Below are 12,487 nucleotides of genomic sequence, written 5' to 3' on the forward strand. Positions count from 1 at the left end.
CCAGATATAGGATATATGGTACGGCAGTGACATCACGGCTCTCCAGATATAGCATACATGGTACGGCAGTGACATCACGGCTCTCCAGATATAGGATATATGGTACGGCAGTGACATCACGGCTCTCCAGATATAGGATATATGGTACAGAAGTGACATCACGGCTCTCCAGATATAGGATATATGGTACAGCAGTGACATCACGGCTCTCCAGATATAGGATATATGGTACAGCAGTGACATCAAGGCTCTCCAGATATAGGATATATGGTACGGCAGTGACATCACGGCTCTCCAGATATAGGATATATGGTACGGCAGTGACATCACGGCTCTCCAGATATAGGATATATGGTACGGCAGTGACATCACGGCTCTCCAGATATAGGATATATGGTACGGCAGTGACATCACGGCTCTCCAGATATAGCATACATGGTACGGCAGTGACATCACGGCTCTCCAGATATAGGATATATGGTACGGCAGTGACATCACGGCTCTCCAGATATAGGATATATAGTACAGCAGTGACATCACGGCTCTCCAGATATAGGATATATGGTATGGCAGTGACATCGCGGCTCTCCAGATATAGGATATATGGTACGGCAGTGACATCACGGCTGTCCAGATATAGGATATATGGTACAGAAGTGACATCACGGCTCTCCAGATATAGGATATATGGTACAGCAGTGACATCACAGCTCTCCAGATATAGGATATATGGTACAGCAGTGACATCACGGCTCTCCAGATATAGGATATATGGTACGGCAGTGACATCACGGCTCTCCAGATATAGGATATATGGTACAGCAGTGACATTACGGCTCTCCAGATATAGGATATATGGTACGGCAGTGACATCACGGCTCTCTAGATATAGGATATATGGTACAGCAGTGACATCACGGCTCTCCAGATATAGGATATATGGTACAGCAGTGACATCACGGCTCTCCAGATATAGGATATATGGTACGGCAGTGACATCACGGCTCTCCAGATATAGGATATATGGTACGGCAGTGACATCACGGCTCTCCAGATATAGGATATATGGTACGGCAGTGACATCACGGCTCTCCAGATATAGGATATATGGTACGGCAGTGACATCACGGCTCTCCAGATATAGGATATATGGTACGGCAGTGACATCACGGCTCTCCAGATATAGGATACATGGTACGGCAGTGACATCACGGCTCTCCAGATATAGGATATATGGTACGGCAGTGACATCACGGCTCTCCAGATATAGCATACATGGTACGGCAGTGACATCACGGCTCTCCAGATATAGTATATATGGTACGGCAGTGACATCACGGCTCTCCAGATATAGGATATATGGTACAGAAGTGACATCACGGCTCTCCAGATATAGGATATATGGTACAGCAGTGACATCACGGCTCTCCAGATATAGGATATATGGTACAGCAGTGACATCAAGGCTCTCCAGATATAGGATATATGGTACGGCAGTGACATCACGGCTCTCCAGATATAGGATATATGGTACGGCAGTGACATCACGGCTCTCCAGATATAGGATATATGGTACGGCAGTGACATCACGGCTCTCCAGATATAGGATATATGGTACGGCAGTGACATCACGGCTCTCCAGATATAGCATACATGGTACGGCAGTGACATCACGGCTCTCCAGATATAGGATATATGGTACGGCAGTGACATCACGGCTCTCCAGATATAGGATATATAGTACAGCAGTGACATCACGGCTCTCCAGATATAGGATATATGGTATGGCAGTGACATCGCGGCTCTCCAGATATAGGATATATGGTACGGCAGTGACATCACGGCTGTCCAGATATAGGATATATGGTACAGAAGTGACATCACGGCTCTCCAGATATAGGATATATGGTACAGCAGTGACATCACAGCTCTCCAGATATAGGATATATGGTACAGCAGTGACATCACGGCTCTCCAGATATAGGATATATGGTACGGCAGTGACATCACGGCTCTCCAGATATAGGATATATGGTACAGCAGTGACATTACGGCTCTCCAGATATAGGATATATGGTACGGCAGTGACATCACGGCTCTCCAGATATAGGATATATGGTACGGCAGTGACATCACGGCTCTCTAGATATAGGATATATGGTACAGCAGTGACATCATGGCTCTCCAGATATAGGATATATGGTACAGCAGTGACATCACGGCTCTCCAGATATAGGATATATGGTACGGCAGTGACATCACGGCTCTCCAGATATAGGATATATGGTACGGCAGTGACATCACGGCTCTCCAGATATAGGATATATGGTACGGCAGTGACATCACGGCTCTCCAGATATAGGATATATGGTACGGCAGTGACATCACGGCTCTCCAGATATAGGATATATGGTACGGCAGTGACATCACGGCTCTCCAGATATAGGATATATGGTACAGCAGTGACATCACGGATCTCCAGATATAGGATATATGGTACAGCAGTGACATCACGGCTCTCTAGATATAGGATATATGGTACAGCAGTGACATCTCAGCTCTCCAGATATAGGATACATGGTACACCAGTGACATCACGGCTCTCCAGATATAGGATATATGGTACAGCAGTGACATCACGGCTCTCCAGATATAGGATATATGGTAGAGCAGTGACATCTCAGCTCTCCAGATATAGGATATATGGTACAGCAGTGACATCACGGCTCTCCAGATATAGGATATATGGTACAGCAGTGACATCACGGCTCTCCAGATATAGGATATATGGTAGAGCAGTGACATCTCAGCTCTCCAGATATAGGATATATGGTACGGCAGTGACATCACGGCTCTCCAGATATAGGATATATGGTACAGCAGTGACATCTCAGCTCTCCAGATATAGGATATATGGTACAGCAGTGACATCACGGATCTCCAGATATAGGATATATGGTACAGCAGTGACATCACGGCTCTCTAGATATAGGATATATGGTACAGCAGTGACATCACAGCTCTCCAGATATAGGATATATGGTACAGCAGTGACATCTCAGCTCTCCAGATATAGGATATATGGTACACCAGTGACATCACGGCTCTCCAGATATAGGATATATGGTAGAGCAGTGACATCTCAGCTCTCCAGATATAGGATATATGGTACAGCAGTGACATCTCAGCTCTCCAGATATAGGATATATGGTACGGCAGTGACATCACGGCTCTCCAGATATAGGATACATGGTACACCAGTGACATCACGGCTCTCCAGATATAGGATATATGGTACGGCAGTGACATCACGGATCTCCAGATATAGGATATATGGTACAGCAGTGACATCTCAGCTCTCCAGATATAGGATATATGGTACAGCAGTGACATCACGGCTCTCCAGATATAGGATATATGGTACAGCAGTGACATCACGGCTCTCCAGATATAGGATATATGGTACAGCAGTGACATCACGGCTCTCCAGATATAGGATATATGGTACAGCAGTGACATCACGGCTCTCCAGATATAGGATATATGGTACAGCAGTGACATCTCAGCTCTCCAGATATAGGATATATGGTACAGCAGTGACATCACGGCTCTCCAGATATAGGATATATGGTACAGCAGTGACATCACGGCTCTCCAGATATAGGATATATGGTACAGCAGTGACATCACGGCTCTCCAGATATAGGATATATGGTACAGCAGTGACATCACGGCTCTCCAGATATAGGATATATGGTACAGCAGTGACATCACGGCTCTCCAGATATAGGATATATGGTACAGCAGTGACATCACGGCTCTCCAGATATAGGATATATGGTACAGCAGTGACATCACGGCTCTCCAGATATAGGATATATGGTACAGCAGTGACATCACGGCTCTCCAGATATAGGATATATGGTACAGCAGTGACATCACGGCTCTCCAGATATAGGATATATAGTACAGAAGTGACATCACGGCTCTCCAGATATAGGATATATGGTACAGCAGTGACATCACGGCTCTCCAGATATAGGATATATGGTACGGCAGTGACATCACGGCTCTCCAGATATAGGATATATGGTACGGCAGTGACATCACGGCCCTCCAGATATAGGATATAGGTACGGCAGTGACATCACGGCTCTCCAGATATAGGATATATGGTACGGCAGTGACATCACGGCTCTCCAGATATAGGATATATGGTACGGCAGTGACATCACGGCCCTCCAGATATAGGATATAGGTACGGCAGTGACATCACGGCTCTCCAGATATAGGATATATGGTACAGCAGTGACATCACGGCTCTCCAGATATAGGATATATGGTACAGCAGTGACATCACGGCTCTCCAGATATAGGATATATGGTACAGCAGTGACATCACGGCTCTCCAGATATAGGATATATGGTACAGCAGTGACATCACGGCTCTCCAGATATAGGATATATGGTACAGCAGTGACATCACGGCTCTCCAGATATAGGATATATGGTACAGCAGTGACATCACGGCTCTCCAGATATAGGATATATGGTACAGCAGTGACATCACGGCTCTCCAGATATAGGATATATAGTACAGAAGTGACATCACGGCTCTCCAGATATAGGATATATGGTACAGCAGTGACATCACGGCTCTCCAGATATAGGATATATAGTACAGAAGTGACATCACGGCTCTCCAGATATAGGATATATGGTACAGCAGTGACATCTCAGCTCTCCAGATATAGGATATATGGTACGGCAGTGACATCACGGCTCTCCAGATATAGGATATATGGTACAGCAGTGACATCACGGCTCTCCAGATATAGGATATATGGTACAGCAGTGACATCACGGCTCTCCAGATATAGGATATATGGTACAGCAGTGACATCACGGCTCTCCAGATATAGGATATATGGTACGGCAGTGACATCACGGCTCTCCAGATATAGGATATATGGTACGGCAGTGACATCACGGCCCTCCAGATATAGGATATAGGTACGGCAGTGACATCACGGCTCTCCAGATATAGGATATATGGTACGGCAGTGACATCACGGCTCTCCAGATATAGGATATATGGTACGGCAGTGACATCACGGCCCTCCAGATATAGGATATAGGTACGGCAGTGACATCACGGCTCTCCAGATATAGGATATATGGTACGGCAGTGACATCACGGCTCTCCAGATATAGGATATATGGTACGGCAGTGACATCACGGCCCTCCAGATATAGGATATAGGTACGGCAGTGACATCACGGCTCTCCAGATATAGGATATATGGTACGGCAGTGACATCACGGCCCTCCAGATATAGGATATAGGTACGGCAGTGACATCACGGCTCTCCAGATATAGGATATATGGCAGAGCAGTGACATGATATATGGGGAGTTGGATATAGGGAGATGTAGACGTTCGGTGGAACACTCGGCGTGGTGTTTGCGTTCCAGTCTGCTGAGTAGTTCTGCAGATCTCAGTGTTTGCTTTTCCTGTTGGTGTCTCATCTGTGAGTTCTTCTAATCACATGTTGGACGGGGTCTGGGGTCAGCGGCGGTGACCCCGGGGATGAGTGACACTCTTCATCTTAGCGGTGACCACGCTATGTCTTCTCTGCAGGTGTTCTGCAATGTCACCCGAGGCTCTTCATATAACCAGAGAAAATCACACTCACACCCTAAAAGGCCTTTACATTCAGGATGGTGCAGCTACAAGACCAACAGACCAAACCACAGCGCACACCTACAAGACCACCAGACCAGACCACAGCGCACACCTACAAGACCACCAGACCAGACCACAGCGCACACCTACAAGACCACCAGACCAGACCACAGCACACACCTACAAGACCACCAGACCAGACCACAGCACACACCTACAAGACCACCAGACCAGACCACAGCGCACACCTACAAAACCACCAGACCAGACCACAGCACACACCTACAAGACCACCAGACCAGACCACAGCGCACACCTACAAGACCACCAGACCAGACCACAGCGCACACCTACAAGACCACCAGACCAGACCACAGCACACACCTACAAGACCACCAGACCAGACCACAGCGCACACCTACAAAACCACCAGACCAGACCACAGCACACACCTACAAGACCACCAGACCAGACCACAGCGCACACCTACAAGACCAACAGACCAGACCACAGCGCACACCTACAAGACCACCAGACCAGACCACAGCACACACCTACAAGACCAACAGACCAGACCACAGCGCACACCTACAAGACCAACAGACCAGACCACAGCGCACACCTACAAGACCAACAGACCAGACCACAGCGCACACCTACAAGACCAACAGACCAGACCACAGCGCACACCTACAAGAATGACATTTATCCTGCAAGGCTAGTTACAAACACCTCAAAAAAATACGGGGGTTTGGTCACACTATATGGTCAAATAGTTCTAAGCCCACTTACTGCGACAAAGTACCCCAAATTAGTGGGTCCTACCCTAGTAATAGAATGAAAGATCCTGGGTCTCAACCATGGGAGACAAACTCCTCTATGGAGGAGGAAGTACAGGGTATGGCGATGGTCCTATGGATATCGGAGGAGGATTCCTGGAGGAAGTACAGGGTACGGCAATGGTCCTATGGATAGCAGGGGAGGATTCCTGGAGGAAGTACAGGGTACTGCGATGGTCCGATGGATAGCAGGGGAGGATTCCTGGAGGAAGTACAGGGTACTGCGATGGTCCGATGGATAGCAGGGGAGGATTCCTGGAGGAAGTACAGGGTACTGCGATGGTCCGATGGATAGCAGGGGAGGATTCCTGGAGGAAGTACAGGGTACGGCAATGGTCCTATGGATAGCAGGGCAGGATTCCTGGAGGAAGTACAGGGTACGGCGATGGTCCTATGGATATCGGAGGAGGATTCCTGGAGGAAGTACAGGGTACGGCAATGGTCCTATGGATAGCAGGGCAGGATTCCTGGAGGAAGTACAGGGTACGGCAATGGTCCTATGGATAGCAGGGGAGGATTCCTGGAGGAAGTACAGGGTATGGAGATGGTCCTATGGATATCGGAGGAGGATTCCTGGAGGAAGTACAGGGTACGGCAATGGTCCTATGGATAGCAGGGGAGGATTCCTGGAGGAAGTACAGGGTACGGCGATGGTCCGATGGATAGCAGGGCAGGATTCCTGGAGGAAGTACAGGGTACGGCAATGGTCCTATGGATAGCAGGGGAGGATTCCTGGAGGAAGTACAGGGTACGGCGATGGTCCTATGGATAGCAGGGCAGGATTCCTGGAGGAAGTACAGGGTACGGCAATGGTCCTATGGATAGCAGGGGAGGATTCCTGGAGGAAGTACAGGGTACGGCGATGGTCCTATGGATAGCAGGGCAGGATTCCTGGAGGAAGTACAGGGTACGGCGATGGTCCTATGGATAGCAGGGGAGGATTCCTGGAGGAAGTACAGGGTACGGCGATGGTCCGATGGATAGCAGGGGAGGATTCCTGGAGGAAGTACAGGGTACGGCGATGGTCCTATGGATAGCAGGGGAGGATTCCTGGAGGAAGTACAGGGTACGGCGATGGTCCGATGAAAAGCAGGGGAGGATTCCTGGAGGAAGTACAGGGTATGGCGATGGTCCCATGGATATCGCAGGGAGATTCCTGGAGGAAGTACAGGGTATGGAGATGGTCCTATGGATATCGGAGGAGGATTCCTGGAGGAAGTACAGGGTACGGCAATGGTCCTATGGATAGCAGGGGAGGATTCCTGGAGGAAGTACAGGGTACGGCGATGGTCCGATGGATAGCAGGGCAGGATTCCTGGAGGAAGTACAGGGTACGGCAATGGTCCTATGGATAGCAGGGGAGGATTCCTGGAGGAAGTACAGGGTACGGCGATGGTCCTATGGATAGCAGGGCAGGATTCCTGGAGGAAGTACAGGGTACGGCAATGGTCCTATGGATAGCAGGGGAGGATTCCTGGAGGAAGTATAGGGTACGGCGATGGTCCTATGGATAGCAGGGGAGGATTCCTGGAGGAAGTACAGGGTACGGCGATGGTCCGATGGATAGCAGGGGAGGATTCCTGGAGGAAGTACAGGGTACAGCGATGGTCCTATGGATAGCAGGGGAGGATTCCTGGAGGAAGTACAGGGTACAGCGATGGTCCTATGGATAGCAGGGGAGGATTCCTGGAGGAAGTACAGGGTACGGCAATGGTCCTATGGATAGCAGGGGAGGATTCCTGGAGGAAGTACAGGGTACGGCGATGGTCCGATGGATAGCAGGGGAGGATTCCTGGAGGAAGTACAGGGTACGGCGATGGTCCTATGGATAGCAGGGGAGGATTCCTGGAGGAAGTATAGGGTATGGCGATGGTCCTATGGATAGCAGGGGAAGATTCCTGGAGGAAGTACAGGGTACGGCGATGGTCCTATGGATAGCAGGGGAGGATTCCTGGAGGAAGTACAGGGTACGGCGATGGTCCGATGGATAGCAGGGGAGGATTCCTAGAGAGAGTACAGGGTACGGCGATGGTCCGATGGATAGCAGGGGAGGATTCCTGGAGGAAGTACAGGGTACGGCGATGGTCCGATGGATAACAGGGGAGGATTCCTGGAGGAAGTACAGGGTACTGCGATGGTCCTATGGATAGCAGGGGAGGATTCCTGGAGGAAGTACAGGGTACGGCGATGGTCCGATGGATAGCAGGGGAGGATTCCTAGAGAGAGTACAGGGTACGGCGATGGTCCTATGGATAGCGGAGGAGGATTCCTGGAGGAAGTACAGGGTACGGCGATGGTCCGATGGATAGCAGGTGAGGATTCCTGGAGGAAGTACAGGGTACGGCGATGGTCCTATGGATAGCGGAGGAGGATTCCTGGAGGAAGTACAGGGTACGGCGATGGTCCTATGGATAGCAGGGGAGGATTCCTGGAGGAAGTACAGGGCACGGTGATGGTCCCATGGATAGCAGGGGAGGATTCCTGGAGGAAGTACAGGGTACTGCGATGGTCCTATGGATAGCAGGGGAGGATTCCTGGAGGAAGTATAGGGTATGGCGATGGTCCTATGGATAGCAGGGGAGGATTCCTGGAGGAAGTATAGGGTACGGCGATGGTCCGATGGATAGCAGGGGAGGATTCCTGGAGGAAGTACAGGGTACGGCGATGGTCCGATGGATAGCAGGGGAGGATTCCTGGAGGAAGTACAGGGTACGGCGATGGTCCGATGGATAGCAGGGGAGGATTCCTGGAGGAAGTACAGGGTACGGCGATGGTCCTATGGATAGTAGGGGAAGATTCCTGGAGGAAGTACAGGGTACGGCGATGGTCCGATGGATAGCAGGGGAGGATTCCTGGAGGAAGTACAGGGTACGGCGATGGTCCCATGGATAGCAGGGGAGGATTCCTGGAGGAAGTACAGGGTACGGCGATAGTCCTATGGATAGCAGGGGAGGATTCCTGGAGGAAGTACAGGGTACGGCGATGGTCCGATGGATAGCAGGGGAGGATTCCTGGAGGAAGTACAGGGTACGGCGATGGTCCTATGGATAGCGGAGGAGGATTCCTGGAGGAAGTACAGGGTACGGCGATGGTCCTATGGATAGCAGGGGAGGATTCCTGGAGGAAGTACAGGGTACGGTGATGGTCCCATGGATAGCAGGGGAGGATTCCTGGAGGAAGTACAGGGTACTGCGATGGTCCTATGGATAGCAGGGGAGGATTCCTGGAGGAAGTACAGGGTACGGCGATGGTCCTATGGATAGCAGGGGAGGTTTCCTGGAGGAAGTATAGGGTATGGCGATGGTCCTATAGATAGCAGGGGAGGATTCCTGGAGGAAGTATAGGGTACGGCGATGGTCCGATGGATAGCAGGGGAGGATTCCTGGAGGAAGTACAGGGTACGGCGATGGTCCTATGGATAGTAGGGGAAGATTCCTGGAGGAAGTACAGGGTACGGCGATGGTCCGATGGATAGCAGGGGAGGATTCCTGGAGGAAGTACAGGGTACGACGATGGTCCCATGGATAGCAGGGGAGGATTCCTGGAGGAAGTACAGGGTACGGCGATGGTCCTATGGATAGCAGGGGAGGATTCCTGGAGGAAGTACAGGGTACGGCGATGGTCCGATGGATAGCAGGGGAGGATTCCTGGAGGAAGTACAGGGTACGGCGATGGTCCCATGGATAGCAGGGGAGGATTCCTGGAGGAAGTACAGGGTACGGCGATGGTCCTATGGATAGCAGGGCAGGATTCCTGGAGGAAGTACAGGGTACGGCGATGGTCCGATGGATAGCAGGGGAGGATTCCTGGAGGAAGTACAGGGTACGGCGATGGTCCGATGGATAGCAGGGGAAGATTCCTGGAGGAAGTACAGGGTACGGCGATGGTCCGATGGATAGCAGGGGAGGATTCCTGGAGGAAGTATAGGGTACGGCGATGGTCCTATGGATAGCAGGGGAGAATTCCTGGAGGAAGTACAGGGTACGTCGATGGTCCGATGGATAGCAGGGGAGGATTCCTGGAGGAAGTACAGGGTACGGCGATGGTCCGATGGATAGCAGGGGAGGATTCCTGGAGGAAGTACAGGGTACGGCGATGGTCCGATGGCTAGCAGGGGAAGATTCCTGGAGGAAGTACAGGGTACGGCGATGGTCCGATGGATAGCAGGGGAGGATTCCTGGAGGAAGTACAGGGTACGGCGATGGTCCGATGGATAGCAGGGGAGGATTCCTGGAGGAAGTACAGGGTACGGCGATGGTCCTATGGATAGCAGGGGAGAATTCCTGGAGGAAGTACAGGGTACGTCGATGGTCCGATGGATAGCAGGGGAGGATTCCTGGAGGAAGTATAGGGTACAGCGATGGTCCTATGGATAGCAGGGGAGGATTCCTGGAGGAAGTATAGGGTACGGCGATGGTCCTATGGATAGAAGGGGAGGATTCCTGGAGGAAGTACAGGGTACGGCGATGGTCCGATGGATAGCAGGGGAGGATTCCTGGAGGAAGTACAGGGTACGGCGATGGTCCGATGGATAGCAGGGGAGGATTCCTAGAGAGAGTACAGGGTACGGCGATGGTCCGATGGATAGCAGGGGAGGATTCCTGGAGGAAGTACAGGGTACGGCGATGGTCCGATGGATAACAGGGGAGGATTCCTGGAGGAAGTACAGGGTACGGCGATGGTCCGATGGATAGCAGGGGAGGATTCCTAGAGAGAGTACAGGGTACGGCGATGGTCCGATGGATAGCAGGGGAGGATTCCTGGAGGAAGTACAGGGTACGGCGATGGTCCGATGGATAACAGGGGAGGATTCCTGGAGGAAGTACAGGGTACGGCGATGGTCCGATGGATAGCAGGGGAGGATTCCTAGAGAGAGTACAGGGTACGGCGATGGTCCTATGGATAGCGGAGGAGGATTCCTGGAGGAAGTACAGGGTACGGCGATGGTCCGATGGATAACAGGGGAGGATTCCTGGAGGAAGTACAGGGTACGGCGATGGTCCGATGGATAACAGGGGAGGATTCCTGGAGGAAGTACAGGGTACTGCGATGGTCCTATGGATAGCAGGGGAGGATTCCTAGAGAGAGTACAGGGTACGGCGATGGTCCTATGGATAGCGGAGGAGGATTCCTGGAGGAAGTACAGGGTACGGCGATGGTCCGATGGATAGCAGGGGAGGATTCCTGGAGGAAGTACAGGGTACTGCGATGGTCCTATGGATAGCAGGGGAGGATTCCTGGAGGAAGTACAGGGTACGGCGATGGTCCGATGGATAGCAGGGGAGGATTCCTGGAGGAAGTACAGGGTACGGCGATGGTCCGATGGATAGCAGGGGAGGATTCCTGGAGGAAGTACAGGGTACTGCGATGGTCCTATGGATAGCAGGGGAGGATTCCTGGAGGAAGTACAGGGTACTGCGATGGTCCGATGGATAGCAGGGGAGGATTCCTAGAGAGAGTACAGGGTACGGCGATGGTCCTATGGATAGCAGGGGAGGATTCCTAGAGAGAGTACAGGGTACGGCGATGGTCCTATGGATAGCGGAGGAGGATTCCTGGAGGAAGTACAGGGTACGACGATGGTCCGATGGATAGCAGGGGAGGATTCCTGGAGGAAGTACAGGGTACAGCGATGGTCCTATGGATAGCGGAGGAGGATTCCTGGAGGAAGTACAGGGTACGGCGATGGTCCTATGGATAGCAGGGGAGGATTCCTGGAGGAAGTACAGGGCACGGTGATGGTCCCATGGATAGCAGGGGAGGATTCCTGGAGGAAGTACAGGGTACTGCGATGGTCCTATGGATAGCAGGGGAGGATTCCTGGAGGAAGTATAGGGTATGGCGATGGTCCTATGGATAGCAGGGGAGGATTCCTGGAGGAAGTATAGGGTACGGCGATGGTCCGATGGATAGCAGGGGAGGATTCCTGGAGGAAGTATAGGGTACGGCGATGGTCCTATGG

This window comes from Lithobates pipiens, unplaced genomic scaffold, assembly GCF_037356315.1.
Source record: "Lithobates pipiens isolate NorthernLeopardFrog02 unplaced genomic scaffold, aLitPip1_a1.2 Scaffold_13, whole genome shotgun sequence".
Taxonomy (NCBI): domain Eukaryota; kingdom Metazoa; phylum Chordata; class Amphibia; order Anura; family Ranidae; genus Lithobates; species Lithobates pipiens.